The 18521-nt window shown below is 33.3% G+C and overlaps 1 long non-coding RNA gene and 1 other non-coding gene across 3 annotated transcripts; both read left to right on the top strand.

Moving 5' to 3' along the window:
* Window positions 1-473: 473 nt before the first annotated feature.
* On the top strand, window positions 474-17514 carry LOC102981156 (uncharacterized). Of its 2 annotated transcripts, XR_003681715.2 has the most exons (9): window positions 474-596; window positions 877-1013; window positions 1098-1194; window positions 2489-3208; window positions 4420-4517; window positions 5853-13511; window positions 13911-14025; window positions 14587-14741; window positions 16411-17514. It is a non-coding gene; the product is annotated as an uncharacterized lncRNA (long non-coding RNA). The 2 variants fall into 2 exon arrangements; XR_448771.4 differs by lacking the exon at window positions 4420-4517.
* On the top strand, window positions 2698-2771 carry LOC112066313 (small nucleolar RNA SNORD107). The gene has a single exon (XR_002892554.1). It is a non-coding gene; the product is annotated as a small nucleolar RNA SNORD107 (small nucleolar RNA).
* Window positions 17515-18521: the final 1007 nt, after the last annotated feature.

The raw sequence follows: 18521 nt of genomic DNA on the forward strand, positions 1-18521 counted from the left end.
TAGCATGTAGGATCTTAGTTCCCTGACCAGGTATTGAGCCAGCGCCCCCTGCGTCGAAAGCATGGAGTCTTAACCACTGGACCGCCAGGGACAGTTGACACTCCTAAGTACAAATTATGATATATCCAGCTGCATCAATCAGTTAGTGATGTATGGGAAGTGTTCAGAGAAGTAGACATTATCTTCCAGTTAAATAGTTAAGGAATGGCCAGATATCTAGATCTAGTTAGAATTGGTTAGGGAACAGTGAAATCACTTTTAAAAGGAAGAGGTAGGAGGTTTTAAGCTTTACGGCTAAGGTTTAAACTAGACAATAAATGAGTCCTTATTGATTATAGGAATTAGCTTGTAAAATACCACAGTTAGAGATTGGTAGTAACTCCTTAATAATTGAAGACTGGTAGACTGATTGTATCTTCTCCTTCGATGTTTATCACCAGAGGTTGTATTTGTGTTTCCTTTTCTAGCTTTTAAATCATGGCCTTTCAAGTAACAGTCTCTGGAAGAAAAGGGGCCTTCAAAATGACTACAGTTGCTGGCACCAACTTTATGTGGTCTATCCCAAAGTAGTTTTTAAGATTAATGGCCACTATGAGGTAAGGAACAAAAGAGGCCAAGCCTTCCTTGGTTTAGGAGATTTTTATAATACATATGTGATACTTTTTTCAGAGTTTGTGAATGTTACAAAGGAACTGTGGTTATCAGAGCCCCAGGCATCTGGATCACTGTAGACAAAACCATTCTCTTAGGATAAAATTGACCCTGATATATATGACAGATACAACCTTCAGTATTTAGAGTAAGAGTATGTCTGAGCGGTCTCCTCACTGGATCAACTTCAAATAATTTGTGGTGCTCTTTTTTCTGTTTTTGTAGGGAAGACATTCATCCTTGTATACATCTGCTGGCATGCATGGCCTTTAGATTTTGACATGAGTGGTCACACGGCATATTTGAAGAAGACTTGTTCTCTAATATTCTTAACTAAAGATGGCCTCTTTTGCAAGTTAGAGGTGAGTGATGAGAGCTCTAGATTCTGCAAGATGCGTATTTCTAATGGCTGTTTTTGTTTGGTGATAATGGTATTCTCTGCCTAGAGCTTCGTTGAATTTTTTTTGAGAGCTCTTAATTGTGGAAAATATACTAAGAAAACTTGGGACGCAGATATGCATATAATTGCATGTCGGGTATAAGGTAAGTGTGGGTATTTTGTTATGGATTGCTAATTCAAAGCTTCTGCAGAGTTCTGTTGGGGTCATGTACCAGTATACTAAGTTTGCAAACATTCATGGAAGTAAATACTTGATGTCCCTAAGAATTTTTCCTGCATTCCTGCATTTAAATGAATACATGTTTCATCTAAAACATGGTTGGACAACAACTTCCTGGTTTCCTGTTCACATTTATTAACTGTGACTCCATAAATATATACACATTGCATAGCAATACATATTTTCAGTGTGGTTTATTTACAGTTTCAGTTAGAATTCTGGGACTTTTTAAAACTGAAGTAAGAATTCTGGGATATAATAGTTATACTACTTTAAATAACCTTTATGTTTCTGAGTTATTTGTGGTATTCTGTGCTTATGTGATAGGTTAACTGGACTTGTTGTAAAAGCATGTCAGATGTGACATAGTTCCCTGCCTTCATAGTCTCATTGTTACTTAATCATGTAATCCTGTCAAATTTTAAAGTCCTGTAATTTTTTTCCAACTTCATTGATATCTAAGTGATAAATAACATTGTATAATTTTAAGGTATGCAGCATGATGTTTTGTAATGTGTATATATAGTGAGAAGATTATCACAGTAAGTTTAGTTAGCATGTCTATTACCTTAAATAGTTACCATTTCTTTTTTTTGTGAGAATATTTAAGATCTACCATCTTAGCAAATTTTTAGTATACAGTGTAATAATGTTAACTAGTCACCATGCTGTACATTAGGCCCCTAGAACTTATTCGTCTTATAATTGAAAGTTTATTGCCTTTGATCAGCATCTCCCTATTTCCCCCACCCCCTAAGCCCCTGGAAGCAATCACCATTCTATTCAGATTTTTTAGATTCCACATTATAAGTGAGATCAGAAGTCTTTAATTTTTGTACACAAAACTAATGTTTTGTTTTATAGTTCTTTAATGGTAGAAGTAATTTATGGAATTATGTGAAAATGGTAGTACTTGTCTAGAATTTTCAAAATCTTAAAAAGATCAGAAAAAACACTTCATTGTATTAATTTCAAATAAAACTTTTACTGATTTCAGCATATAGTTATAAGCCTCTACTGTATCATGAAATTTTCAGATACATGGTATTCAGTTTATAATACATTGCCAGATTCTGTTTTACTCATCTTTGCATTCTAATTCCCTTGGGACTGGCCATAAATATAATAATGTTCAGTATTTGTATTTTCTTAAAATAAAGCAATGCATGTTATCATGGTTTTTTTTTTTTTTTTTTTTGGTCTTGAATCTTTTTCAGTCATGCAGTGCCAAAGGAAGAGAGAATTTGGTCACTGAATTTTCTGAAATGTCATTGTGGATACTACCCAGTAGTGTTGCAACGAGGCTAAAAGTCGTATTAGCTGCCTTTAGGACAGAAACAAACCACTCCTTTTGTGGACCAAACCACAAGGTAAAATAACCTTGTTTAAAGAAAAAAGTAAAAGTGTATTGCAGAGGCCTTGGCTAGGTTTATGATGACACAGGACCTTGTCTGAACATGATGATTTCAAAATTTGAGCTTAAAAGGACACTCTGAAATCCAGTCAATGTGCCTCAATAGACTTTTCAGAGGACGTTATTCTTGGCAGAAAATGTTGGCTTGACATGTGAAAACTGAATAACTAGAAATGGCAGGTGTAGTCGTACACTTTGCCAGTTCTTCAAATATCCCTTTTTTTCTTTTCATAGATTTTTCTGAGCTAATTATTTTCTCTTTTTTTTTATATATACATATATATACATATATGTGTGTGTATATATGTGTGTGTGTGTGTGTGTGCCCACACACACTGTTCAAAGCAAAAATGGGAGCTCACCCTTGGATCTCAGAAGGCACACAGGTGGTGAGATGGAAACAGAGACATATAAAAAGGAAGCTGCCACCTCTTGGATCAAACATTGAATGACAGAGTTCTAGGTGTCTAAGTGATGTCCAGAGAGAATATTTATGGAACACATACGAAACGCAATGAGTGTGGTAAGTGCCCTCACAGGGATGTTGGTGTTTAAGGATAGTTTGTTTTTTTTTTTTTTCTTCAGTTGCCTGCAGTTGGTCAGTGGGTTCAGAGCCTATCACAGAGTAAATGTTTAAGAAATATGACATTACTGATTTTTTTAAATGTTATTAGATACTTTACAGTTACTTCTTTTAGTGAAATATCTGAAATTAGAATCTAGGGCTGTCTGATATCTAATTTCATACTCTTAATACTCAGTAGTCTCAGTAGTCAGTTTGGCCCTTATCTGGGAATAGCTATTTAGTATATACCAGGATGTGTTTCAGAAAAGCTAAATACTTTGTCATGAAGTTTTCACAATGTATTTATAGGGATACATTTTAGTCATTTTTGTTCGAAAGTGGAAATAAAGTGCTGTTTGAGTTCATAGGGGTGAGAGTACCTCTCTTGCTTAGTTACATGGTGAAGGCCTACTAGAAGAGCAGTATTTGAAATCTAGTTATGATGTTCTAGATGTGAATGTTAATATACAGCTTCAGGTGTTCACATGGCCAGTCCATCTTTGCCAGCAGTGAATAGGTGCAGTTAGTACAGGGGAGCTGCTGGGTTTTTGCTACAGGATACTTCATTCAACTTCTCAAATGGTAGATGAAGAAACCTTGTTCCTGTGACTTCTGCCCTTCAGTCATAAAAATAACCAATAAACAAAAATTTCTAGGAAACAGTAGATGTTTTAACAAATATTTCTAAGGGATATGATCTCAGTGAATAGTGTGTTGATTTCCTAGATGTGGTAACTTCTACCTACTACTTATACTTTTAGGGTAAGGTTTATCCAGTTTATCTTCTGTTTTAGTCACTGAACTATGCATAACTTGAATTACTTTGCATTTAGGCATATATATTTTATTTTAAGCATCCACTTCTGGGTCATTTTAAGTGGACCATAAACTGGCAATACCAGTAGATTTCCAGGTGTCCTGTTTTCTGGGGAAATTTCATCAAATATGTTATAGCTTAGCAGTAAATAAATACTCTGTTGGCCATATTGGTTATTGAAATCTAGTACTGTTTTCTAAGGATGGTTCTCTGTAGTATTAGTGTTATAATGAACTGTCCACTTTACTTATGAAATCTGAAAATTAGTCACTTTAGTTGGGATTCCTCTAGGTTTGTAAGTGGTAAAGAATATAAAATATGAGTCTAAACAGAGTCACTCCCCCTGCTGTAGCAACTGAAGAATGAACCCAGACTTGAAACAAGGAGACTTCATTTCCATGGCTTGGACTGAATAAAATAAGAAATCACAGAGGATTTTTAAAAATTGCGGTATGATTACTATGAGAATAAGTTATTGCAGTGATACCGATTTTTCTTTTGTAGGATGGCAGACAATTCAGGCATTATATTTCTCTAATTATCTTTTGCATAATGTGTAACCTTCTCTAGAGAACTTGGCTAGACACTGGATTTTAATTTTAGACGGGGTGTTTTCTCGACTAAAAGAGTGAATTATGGCCCTAAGTGATGTCAAAGTAACAGTACAAATATTCCACCCCCCAAAATCGCTGAAGTCACAATGAAGAAACTTCTATAAAAGCCTGAGTTACTGAATAATATTTTTGTTTGTCTAAGATTATAACATGACAGGTTTTGGAAAAATGGTTACAAGAATGTGCATAGATAGGAGAATGAAACATTAATGGTTCACTAGAGGTCTTGGTGTCATTATGACTGTTCTTTTTCCAAGGCGTGTCATAAAAGTTGGCATCTAGTAGGTTTTTGATGGATAGTAATTTTTGTTACATTGTTGTCTTAATTACTGGTAGAATCAACACATGAATGAACAAAAGGTACAAGAAATTTGCCTTATAGTATAGGCAAAATTTGGCTTCCAGTTTAACCTTTATTTTCTGATTTTTTTTTTTTTTTTGTAAGGGTTGAGTCAAGAAACAAGGAAGTTTATTGTGCCACAGCCTGGAAGCAGGGTATTGGGTGGTACTTTCTCCCACTGCCTGCATTGTGTTGCTTATGGGATCTTAGTTCTCAGACCAGGTATTGAAACCAGGCCCTCAGTAGTGAAAGTGTGGAGTCCTAATCACTGGGCCGCCAGGGAATTCCCTGGATGGTACTGCCTTCAACTCACTTATGTGAGAGTGCCAAATTTCGATTTGGGGCTTTGGTGGAAAGAGAAATTGTTGTCTTTGTTATGGGACACCTTTCCCTGTTTCAGTCTAGCTCACTGGAGAATAAATCTTCATGTATAGAAACAAAAGTCATGTCTTTATTTGAATTTATTTCTAGAGCATACCTCTTAGAAATCAAGAGGGCATAGTTGTTGAGGCATATACAACAGAGTTTACTGACTAGTGGCTAACAGAGTACTTGACCACATAAAAGTATGTGAAAATTCATCTGTGATATTACTTAGGTTGGCAAAATATATTGATTATTTATTCTCTTGGTTTTTATAATGCACCTTAAACATTGTCCTACAACTCATTGTAAAAGAAAAGACTTTGAATACTTGTTTTTGAAATGGCAAACACATGTACAGATAATTCAAAGAAAATAATGGCAAATAAATGGGAAATATCTCAAATTAATTCATAAACATCCTTTTAAAATCATTGTGTAATATATATTTCACTATCAATTTTACAGAGATTTGAAACATGATGTCAACTAGAAGGTGATTGGCTATCATTCATGGACATGAATGGAGCCTAAGAAAGATGGACAAAGGATTTCATCCAGGAACTTAGAATCTTTTTTGCACAATAGATACTCCAATATAGATGGCTGTTTTGGAGCTACCTTTCATATTGAAACTTCTAACTGGTCCCCTTACTTCTAGCTTCAGATTCTCTAATTGATCTGTCTGCCATAGCAGTCTTTGGGAAAGATGACGAAACTACATCATGTCCTTGATAAATCTACAGTTGACATGTTTTAAAAGTGTTAGAAATAAGCAATAATCAGAGAAGAGGACAAAGATTATATAAACTGGTAATATTTAGAGCATCTTTTGCCACTGTCAAAACTGGAAATTTTCCAGTTCTAGTGGCTGAACATTTGGATTCATAAAATTCAGACACTCCTTTCCTCTTACCCTTTGGTCCATAAGAATCTCAAGAAATTTGCACAGCAAGATACAATGTGATTGCAACCCAGGATGATTTTAGGGTAGTTTCGCAAACTGTTTTTCTGTTAACATAGATGAGCAGATTTTTCTGGAGTATCCTGAGCAATTTTACTTATGGACTGCTACAGAAGTCTACACCTCATACCAATTTAAGGGTTTTTTGGCCAGGGCCCTCCTGTAGAGACATTTTCTAGATCTTTTAATCTGTATTGATTTGCCTGATCCAACAGCATCAGGACAGCATCTGTCATTCCAGGTTTCTCCCCAAGATTCAAGTGTGTGAAGGGTACCTACTGAATTGAAAATTATTTCAGCTGGGTAAAACTTAAAGTATTGGCTAGTCTGTACAAACTCAAGTAAACATAAACTAACCCTGTAGGAATATGTGGATAGGAAGGGAAGGACAACAGATCTTGAGTTTACCTGGAAGCTTCACCAGCTCTAAAATTATAGACAAAATAGAGATTTATACTAGCCTGTACTTCATCTTGGCTCTTGTATATTTGCATTTCATTGGCAATCTTTGGATTGGTGGGGTGGAATATTTTCCTTGCCATGGAATATCAACTTGCCTTTGAAAGTTACCAGTAAAAAACCCTATATATGTGGCGTTTGTATGCATATGTGATAAACCTTATTTTCCCCTACGGCATTTTAAAACAACTTGAAATCTAATCCCATTAACTAATTAACTGGATATATGTACCTTATGAATTTATTTAAATACTTAGAAAAATTGTGTTTGGGTAATGGTATTGAAATTAAAATTTAAAATACTCAGTGAATGATGAATATGTGTGAACTGTTCATTGAATGTTAGGAGATGAAGAGAATGAAATTCAACATGTAATAGTTTATTGTATTTTATTCTTTCTTTGCTTAATCTTTTGGAATCTAATACTCAAGTACAGAGGCCTACATTTATAAACATAAATCTATTATTTTTAGATACTTTTTAAGATGAATGTTGTAATAATACAGCTTGTTTCCTAAGGAAGTTTCTAAAAACATGTTTGGTAAAATTGTCTTCTGGAAAAAACTTAAGAAAGGGATTGTGAGGATCCCTTTTTGTAAGCTATACACGATTCTGTATTGTTTATGGATAGCAGAAAAGAGAAGGACATGGGAATGTTTAATACATCAATCAGAAAAGCAAAGGAAAGCAGTAATTAGTGTTTATATGCATTTTGAGAGTACTGTGTATGAAATAACCAAATATAATTGCTTTGTGATATTTCTTAATGTATTGCAAATGCTAACAAAGAGTTTGCTAATATATGTAGAAGAATTATTTTTAATACATGATTATAGAAATAAGGATTGTTAGAATATCTCTGAATGATAATACATTTCAAATAATTTGATTGGATTATTGTGGTGGGTTTTTGGGGGGAGGGGATTGTTCTGTATACAATTGTTACCTAAGAAATTTTATTAAGGGTGCTCTATCTGGTTGTAGATGTTATCCTGTAAATGATTTTTATGTTAAAATTTGTATGGTATGAGATTGCATTATCATGATGGAATTTTTGCACAGGAGAAGAGCCTCTATGAACAGTTGTATGATCAGGGTTGAGTGGGTGTTTTTTATTGCTTTGTATATAATAGAAAGACTGCTGTACCATCCTGTCAGGCATAGAGGTGGGTGACATTTTGGGCACTTCAGTTACTAGATTGTAATGTTGGTTACTGAGAGGAATTTCTAGACCGCTTTGTATTAGGTAAATAAAAGCTGAATTTAGGAGATAGAGAATTAGGGGGTTTTGGAGGGTTGTGTGTTTATATGCATATGCACAGAGACAGTTCTTAAACAGCATCTGGGCTTTACTCCATGCTCAGATATGTTGGGCATCTACATATATTTTATAAATGTTCTAATGTTAAACACAGGTAGAATTTTTTTCGTTTTGCCAGTGGACTTGCCTATCAATATTAATTCATTTCTGGTAGAAGTTGTTAAACAGTTTGTTATAAACAATGTTATAATGTTTTCTTGTTTAACCTCTAATTTTCTTTTTCTTTTTTTTTAACCTCTAATTTTCTACATGTATAAACATTGTAAATACATACCAACCTAATAGTATAGAAATATTTTTGTTTGCCAAAAAAAATGTTCCATTTAGCCTCTCATTGTGTTCATTGGATCACTAGACTCAATTTTTAGGTTGTGGTGAGAAATACATTGTGTAGTATTTAATATAAATATATCAGTTTTATGACAGGATTCATCATGGTGAAAACATCACTGGACTGCCTTTGTTTATAGTTTGCAGATATATTTGTGTACAAATAGAACACAGCTCTTTGTATATCTTAGAGAAAGCTCCACATGTGGTAAAATAGCATAGGTTAGAAAAATTTTCGTTTGTGAGTGGAATTTGACTTTTAATGAAAATTATGAATTGTTGTTTTAAAGTACTTATTTCTATTTGTATAGGCAATTTGTAAATTTTTATGGATGATGTTAGTGATGGTATGTCACACCTGAGTTCATTAAATAGTGGGCTGACCAAAGGAATGTTTTTGTATTATGTGTATATAATAGACACCATTATTATATGTTTTTTAGGCATATGAGCTATAATTTCTGCATGTTTTGTAAAATATTAACTATATAGAGTGAAAATTTTTGCTGATTGTCAGATTATCTTAGCGAATAATTGGGCAGCTAAAGGGGTGTTTTTATAGATGGTTGTTAATAAAATAGTTAGAATATATAATAGTTTTGCTTTAAACTTTTAGTCCTTGATTTATAGGGATTTCTTAACATATACATATGTATACATATACACACATGAATACATGCACGTATGTGTTTTATAAAACTAGTGATATTAAAAGTCATAGAATGGAATTATTTTTTGGCTTAAACAATTACCATTTGGCCTTGAGGGCAGATGATGTAGGAAGTTTTAGTTTATGAACTTTATTTAGTTGCCGGAGGATATTGTGAGGCTGCTAGATATGTGGTAAACAAATGTTGGTCTTGTGTTTTTTAAAATAACATCTGCCTAGTATTTGCTGAGTAGGCATATATTTTGTGAGCACCAAACTGATAGACAAAGGTGAAAACACTATTTTGGGAAATTGAATTGCTAAACCACATCCATTTGGGATATATTTGGTTGCTCAGGATTGTGTTATTACTTTGTTTTCTGTATTGAAGATACATGTTATTTCATGAAATAATTTTGGATATATAATTTCTGTCAATTTTGGAAATACCTTTTCACTTAAATGTTAAAGTTGTAATCATTGATCATAGATATAGTAGAGTGAGCATCTTCATGAATTACGCTTGATTTTTGAGGGTTTTTTGTTTTTATGTTATTGAGGTTTTGTAATTAGACATTCTTTGTTTAAAGTGTAGAAATCATTGCCATTCATATTTTTAAATGCTTAAACTTGTACAGTTGTGCTTATTCCAGTGAAATTTTTGAGTTTTAAATGTTGGGACAGAGCAGGGAAGCATTTGACTGCTGTGTGTTGAACAGACAAGCTCTTCTATAACAACTTCCTAGGTATTTAGGAACTCCCTCTCCATACACACACATACACACAATTAATATATTAATGTTGAACTAATGGTGAAAAATATCTATTACCAATAGAAGTGTTACATGACCCCTATGTGTTTATACTTGGTCTGTATGGGGGGGGGGAATTATTAGGTAGTTGTGTGCATGTGATCAGATGTTTGTTTTTTATACCATATAATTCAATAGATGTGCAGAAATTTCTGTCATAGTTTTGAACGTATATTTACCTAAAATTAATACATAAGCTTTTTTATTCTTGTAGAAATGAAATGGTACACTAAGTCTCACTTAGCTGAGTGACATTTAGACTTCTGTATATGTAATTACATTACAAACACATGTTCTTTCTAGATATAGACATTTCTGATATACATATAGTTTTACCTCTATTTGTAGGACATGTAGATATAACTTATTTTCCCACATGTGCTGAGGTTCATGATGAAATTCATTTTTCTAAAGAACATTTTATAGAAATGTTTCTGTGTTCGTTACATGGCAATAACCAAGACAATTTTGTAAATAAGGGACAAGAGAAATAATTTAGTTTTAAACATCTGGTATTTCTAGATGTACTGAGAGTCTCAAAAAGTATAATTTTGTAAAAACTTTCATTGTAAATGTGTTAGTATTGATACTGTTGTCTTTTAAAATCAACATGGCAATGAAGTTGACAAACAGGCTCTTGGAGCTATGCAGAATTTATCATATATTAGTTTGGTTGTTAAGAGGAAATGTTGACAAGATTATGCATTTACCCTGTTCTCATATAGAAGAAGAATTTGCCATTGTATCAAGTATGTATATTTAAAACTTACACCATGTAAATTCATTTGGTGTTTCTGGATGTACCGAGATTCCTGATATAGTTCATTTATATTATTTTTTATTAAGACTTTTTATTAAGGGCAGTTTTAAGTTCACAGAAAAATTGAGGGGAAGGCACAGAGATTTCCCATATGCCCCCTGCCCCAACACATGCATAATCCCTCCCCCATTATCAACCCAGCACATGTATAGTCCACCCCTATTATCACATTCCCCCATCAGAGTGGTACATTTGTTATAATTCATGAGCCCATATTGACACATCACATCATAAATCACCCAATGTCAGTAGTTTATATTATGGTTAACTCTTGGTGTTCTACATTCTGTGGGTTTAGGCAAACATATAATGACATGTATTCATTGTCATCGTGTTTTAATGGCCCTAGAAATCCTCTTTGCTCCAACTACTCATCCCTCCCCTTGTATTTCTTTTTTTTACTTTGTTTTCTTTTTTTTCCCCTTAATATTCAAATTAATAAATGACTTTGTCAGAGAGACTTTATACTACCTCCTGGAACTATACACAGTTCTGTATGTGTTCCCTTGGTTGCATGACAATATTCAAGACAACTTTGTAAATAGGCAGATACGAGTTTTTAATTTTTATCATCTAGACTTTCTAGATGTATAGAGTCTCACAAAGTATAATTTTGTAAATAATTCACTGTAAAGTTTCATTGTTTTCTTCTTATGTCTCAGCAGTGAAATTGATGGAACTGTGGATTTCTTGAGCTGTATACATATTTCGGGATCTGTTGAGTTATGGGAAAGCAAAAGTTAAAAGGGTATTTTTTCACTTTTGCATTCTCATCTAAAAGAAAATTTTACATTTTAATCATTGTTTAGTTGCTTGGATTTTTATATATTAAAAAAGCCAAGTCATAATTTGTAGTTGTGTTGCTAATAGGGCATTACAGATTTTAATCAGGAGATTTTATTCTCTTTGAATTATACAGTTTTGTGTTTAATTGGACTGCATGACAACATTCAAGACAACCTTGTAAATAACAGTAAATTTATCATTTAAAAATTAGTTTTTCTAGATGGCATGGAATTTCACAAAGTACAAATTTGTAAATATCTCATTGTAAAGGATCATGAGGTGGTTTCTATAAATGTTTTAGCGGTGTAATAGGTAACTAGGAGTTGACCTTTTAGGGCTTTGTAACATTTTGGTGTTTATGTAGTGGGTTTTTGGGGATAGGGGTACACAGATTGTCTCCATATCTTCAGATTTTTAGGATCTCATGTTATAAGATTAGACTGTATACTTTTAACAAACAAACAAATGCCCATGGGATATATTTTCATCTTTAGGAAGAAAAAGGAAGACATGAGAAGGGAATTGTCGTTTTAAACTGCAGGTATATTCATAGTTATATAACATTGCTGAAGTAATGGTTATTTTGCTATGCTATGTAAACCTACTGTTTGCAAATTTATATATGTATACGCATATGCATGCATATTATAAATGTATATACATGTACATATGTAAAATTAGTTCTAGGGGTATAGATATGATAGTGTTCTTTCTCATTTATTAGCTTATTGCTTTACTTGTTTTTTTTAAATGGAAATAATATTTCAATTGTAAGCTTAAACGTGTAGAAGCCCACTTCATGTTATATCTAAACGAATATTAATTTTTATATAAAACGTTTAAGCAGCTGTGGATTTTTTTTGTTTCCATATATACATCTGTATGAGAACAGAATTTCCATGATTATGAATGTTTTATTTTTCTGAGAGCTTTTGAAAATTTTCTGGAGAGTAGTTAATTTGTATGTTATAATCAGTAACCAATGTCAAAAGTATTCTCAGTTGCCTATAATGTAAATAACGAATTTCTTAGAATCCTATCCAGTATTAAAGTGTAATCAGTACATCTTTTTGAACAAGTTTGGCAATGACAATTGAAATTTGAGTGTGTAAACTTTTTGAAATGATACAATCTGCTGATGGGATTTTATGTATTCCTACTCTCAAATCCATAAAGAAGAAAGTATGTTATAGGTCAAGTATAACAAATAATTTGAATGTATGAAATACACATCATTAAAAGAACGATTGTAATGATAGCTAATTCATATGAATATCATTCAAACACTGAAAAAGTATTCTGATATTGAAGGGTGTTTTAAGTTGATTTTCTAAATTGTCTTTTTTGTACAAATATCAGCTAAGTGTGTGCTGAGGTGTGTCCATATGCCTCTGGTTTTTCTATTTGAAATATTAATGGTTACTGTTCCTTGGGAATGGGATTATTCAGACGTGATAATGGAGTTAAGTAATGCTTACTCATTAGTGTTACTACAATAGTGATTATTTTAGCATTCTTTTTGAAATTTTTGTACATGTGTAAGTTAAATACTAAAACATTCTTTATATATTTGTGTATTGCTACATGACAATCTAAAATGCAAATGTGAATTATTGAATAGAAAGTTATCTGGAAAAACATGGCAAAATTTTAACATTACTGTATAAAAAGATCAGAAAAGAAGGGACTGCTGCCACTTTCTACCTTTAAAACTTTAAAGGTATTTCAGAAGCAACGTTTAAACAACAGAGGAAATGTTAAAGATACAACCAATTTGTGCCTGTCTTCATCGTTACCTATTGACATCTCGGGAGTGTTGGGCTGTTGTATCCAACTTAGTATTCCCAGTGACTGTTACTAATAGTTTTTGAGTGATCGTGAAGAGCGTGTGACTTAGATACTAGTGCTAGTGCGGCAAAGAGTTTTACACAGTGAAACAGAGTATTGGACTATCCACGGAAAGAAGGGAGAAGATGGCATTTGAGGTAGGTGCTAAACAATTATATTTGGGTTGACAAACACAAAGGGTAATTTTATAAGGCAGTGCCATATTTGTGGCATATTGTAAGGGGGAGGAATCTCTTGGGATAAACTCAAATTACTCTTACTAATGGGCATAATTGGAAAATGGATTGTTTTCTTTTATCGTAGTTGAGTCTGTCAGAAGGATTTCAAATAGGTCTTTATGGCTTTTTAGATTATTCAGAATTGGCATGAAAAATGTTTCAGTAGTCTCAATGTTTGTGCTAAATGTACTCTGAAAAGGTGAAAAAGTAAAAAAAAAAAAAAAAGGCTCTTTGGGCAGTCATATTTGCTAGTTTAATTATTTCCATTCACTATTCCTGTCAGTTCTAAAGTCAAATATTGTATACTTTGCTTCTCAGGTGAACGTGATGAAAGAAAGGCATAACATGCAGATAACCTGAGGATGTCTGACATCATCAGGAACATTCTTCCTGTGAAGTTCCTTAATTTATAAATCTCAACTGTAAACCACAGGTAAGAAGGTTCTGGATCAAGAAATGCTGTATTAGGATGAGATTTTGGCTAAGCTCAGGAAAATAACACTGGGGGCAGACTTTGTTCTTGAGTACATTTGAGTTACAAACATTCCTGAGAATAAGTAAACCAGTTATTTAAAAATATAATTTTATTAAAGATGGAGTCCATGAATAATGTAGGTGGTTACTTATGCCTTCCTTCAATTAATTTACTTATGACTAAACATGACAACTAATATTATAAAGGAAATGGTCAATATTTTAATAATTATAAATTAGAGAATAGACCAACTATTTTTGCATGTGTAGTTTTGTGGTATGATAAAGAGAAGTTCATGGCAACCTAAAAAAAACACTGATAGAGTAGAGTAGTAGTAATAACGTCATATTGAAGTTGGAGAGTTGAATCAGCTATAGGATTGATTAATGAGGAACTGTTACTAAGCCTTAACTGAAATTGTAACAAAGTTCAACATGAACCTCCATTTACCTGCTACTTCAGTGTTTGGTCAGAATGCTATGTATTTTACCTTATAATGTTTCTTGTTTTTCCCTATAGGGAGATGATGGTTCCAAGAAAAGACACTTTTGCCATCTTTGTTTTCAATCTCAATAATTGGTACCATGAGACCTGTTGCAGTATTCCTCTTTTCAAGTGTTCATCACTTCCATCCATCCCTGGGCCCAGGAGAACCCCTTGGCGATAATGATTGTGTAAGGACACTTTGAGTGCTCATTTGATTCAGGGAGGGGCACTTTGGTTAGACAGGAATTGATTATTCTGCTTTTCTTAAGCTTGATGGATTTTTGGTGGCAGCTAGTGGATATTGTTCAGGGTAACATTATCCTAAAACTCAGTTATGGATAATACATTATTGTGTTATTTCCATGGATTCTGTGGGTGAAAATTTCTGACAGTGCTAGAATGTCTGTGGGATCAATTAAGAAGGCCCAATCCAACGATTGAGAGTGATTCAGACGACTGGAGTCTTCTGGATACTTTTTCACTCACGTCTGGCACTGGTTTTAGATGACTTGGAAGGTTGGGCTTAGCTGAGGCTTTCGACTAGAGTACCTTCACACATCCAGGTTCCCACATGAATCATAAAAATAAGTGTTACAGCCTTGTGAAAGTGGCATGGCCTTTCTGAACTAGTTTCAGAAGTCATGTGGCATCTTTTATGCCATACTCTGTTGGCTAACGGTGCCATGTGGCCAACCAAAATTCCATAGCATGGTAGGATAGTGCCAAGGTGACTGCAGACCCAGACAGCTTGTAAAACCAGATGAAAGAAGGCACAGTAGGTAAGAGCTACAAATGTGGCACTTCAGTAGTTTTTGTTTTGTTTTCTTTTTGGGGGGGTGGTCCTTGATTTTCAGAATTCCACTTCTCTCACACTCAGAATCCCTTGCAGATAATTTCCGACAAATGTCTTATTCATTGCCTGGCATCAAATAAAGTCTTACTGAATTGTTTTGTGATTTGGGGAGTAAATTAGGCAAAAGATAAGTTAAAAGTGCATGGTTTTTGGATTAAGTCAGTTTGGGGAATGCAAAAGGGAAAAGGCCCAGGTGCGATACGTTGATACCGAAAGGTACAATCTTAGAACTACAAAACCTATGGAACTGTTAAAAAAAGAATGAGTGGGGACAGTTGTTGATGAAATCAGTAATGTTATAACACATACTGAATCCCTGCTCTTAACACACCAGGAGTTTTTCCCTTCATTTTTTACTATACCCCACAGGAAGGTTAATAATTCATGAGATGTGCTGTGAAGAGTGAATGCTGACAAATTCCTTAAACATTCTTTCTCAGAGAGCCTCATTGCCTACCTGCTGTCCATGGGATAACCTTGAAAGTGAAAGTTTTAATCAGAAAATGTTTCTTTTTTCCTCAGGATAAATCATAGCTAAATAGAAGATTAATGGTTTTGGGAGGTACCTACTCAGCAATTTTGATGGACCCTGGAATAATGAATGGGTCAGGAGCCAAATCTTTTCCTAAGTTCCGTTGTAGTCTCTATATCTTTAATATAGTTACTGTTTTTCTTGTCAAATGGTCTAAGCTCCTTGGTTATTTTCATTGTAATGTTTAGGCATTACGTTTCTTGTACAGAAATGTATGTAGATTGCATGATATCATGAGTGAGTGATCTGGAGATACAAGAAACCATACATAGTAAAGAAACACAGACAACATGAAGAGAAAGTTTGAAGGATCAGTCCATTTAGCAAGATGTAAGAAGAAAGACTCCCAATATCGGGCTTTCTCAGTTAGAAAATTCCAAAATGAATTTTGATCCACCTGTTATTTCTTCATAATAGAATAGCTGTTGTATCATGAAGTATGCTACTAAACTTTTCCCATTTTTTTCCCCAGTGTGTCTTCTCAGGTGATGACTGAATAGGAAAAACTGATGCCATTGCTTCTGCCACCATCTTCAGTAAAACCAAAGACAGTCTTCATAATGTATAGAGATTCCTCATTGATGTGTTGCAATGGACACTCCCTGTAGATCACAAAAACAGGCTGAGAAGGCTGAAGTTTCAAAGTGACCTAAAGGGTGATATTGGAGAGAACTGTAACCAGGCATGTTGACTGTTTTCATTGTTGCCATTGGACTAAATCTCAGGAGCTTGAATGATGGAGGCATTATTACACAGAGAAGCTCAGGATGGTATAATTTCAAGGCTTCATTACAGTGCTCCCATAAGTATTAGGTGCACATTTTTAAAATTTTCATTTATCACAGGGAAATTTAAAATTGACTGATAAATCATCTTTTTCAAGATTTCAAAGGACATGGAAATTTGTGAAGTATAATATTTTACTTTTTAAATGCCTTTTTTCCTCTTCTAATTCTGCCATCTCTGTCTGTGTTATCTACTATTAATGAAATTTTGTGCATATCCTTTTGGGTGTATTGATAAATTAATATGCAAGTTATTTTTGGGGGGGTCTATATACTAGCTACAAATTTTCTACACAGTAAACATGGTTTATATATAAATTGTAAATTTATCCAACTAATTTGTTGAAATAATTCCAATGATTTGGAGCTGCTAGGACTAAGGGTATCCAAAATTTATAGTTTTGAGTCCAAATTAGTTTTCCCTACTATACAGACAGGACCTCATCAATCTTGTTCCCCAGTGTTTATGTGGGTATATTTCCTAAAACTGTACAAATGTTACATTTTTAATCTTTGGTAATATGGTATTACAAAGAAATTGCTTTTCTTCTGTTACTGTTCAGCTCTGTCATCTTCATATATGCTTAATCCTTACTAGCCATTTGTGTTTCTTCATTTTCTTCTGTTTTTTTTTTTTTTCCATTCCGTTGATATATCAATGTCTTTGTTACTGGTTTCTAAGAACTCATTTTTTATTAAGGATGTTAACCATTTGTCATGCAGTGCAAATGAAGTACCATATTTTATTGCTATCAATTTACTATGGGGTTTTGTATTTTGGTTGTGTATTAAAATATAATCATGTGCTAGCCTTTTGAGTTTTGTGTTTTTCTTAAAATATGTTTGCATTAGTATCATTTCTTGGTCTGTATTTTCTTTTTTGCATCAAATATTTTGTCATGTTATTTCTCTTTCCATTAATCATTACTGTAGTTTTAAAGCATTACATATTCAAAGTACTCACCTTAACCTAAGTAGTTACCACTTATTTTCAATTCTACCATAATCATATAGAAATTCTGACATATAATTGCATTTCTATTTATTGGTTTGCCTTACCTTCTATTGATACTTTAAAATTACTGTTGAGTCTTATCTATTCCATTGAGTTCTATCTCATTTCTCTTCTCTTTCAGAATATTCCCTGTCTGTACTTGCATTTTTTTCTCTCAATTGACGCTTAAAATTACTTTGCAAGTTGGAAAAAATAATGCAGTTTTTATTTCATTTGCAACAAATTTAATAGATTAATTAGGAGAGAATAGATCTCTTTAAAATTGAGTCTTCCTATCAAACAGCAAGGTATGTCTTTCTATTTTTTTTATCAAATTGTTATGTTGGGATACTGCTAGTTTAGTTTTTTTAAGTTCATTCCCAAGCATTTCATAGTTTTCTTAATGTAATGATGGGGATTGTACACCTAGTTTATTTTCATATTGATATAGGAAGGCCATTTGTATACTTTTTAAATGCAGTTTCATCGAAATTCCAAATTGTGGGTTTTTTTTCACAATTTGTAAGTACTTATGGGTCATTTTAGGAATTTTTCTCTCTTTAATTGAGGATTTTTCACCAGATTTGGTGACAGGTTTAATAAAATGTCTCGTGTTTTACAGTTGATATATTTGCCATTATAATTATTGATTAGGCTAAAAATTGAATTTTTCTAAAAATGAACATTTTACATCCAGTGAATATGTGAACTAAATTTTGTTCATTTTTCTATTCTCCCCTATTATTGTCATAATTTTAATTGCACTTTCAGAAAAGATAATTCTAAACAAAGAGCTGTATTTTG

Source organism: Physeter macrocephalus, chromosome 11, assembly GCF_002837175.3.
Source record: "Physeter macrocephalus isolate SW-GA chromosome 11, ASM283717v5, whole genome shotgun sequence".
NCBI lineage: Eukaryota > Metazoa > Chordata > Mammalia > Artiodactyla > Physeteridae > Physeter > Physeter macrocephalus.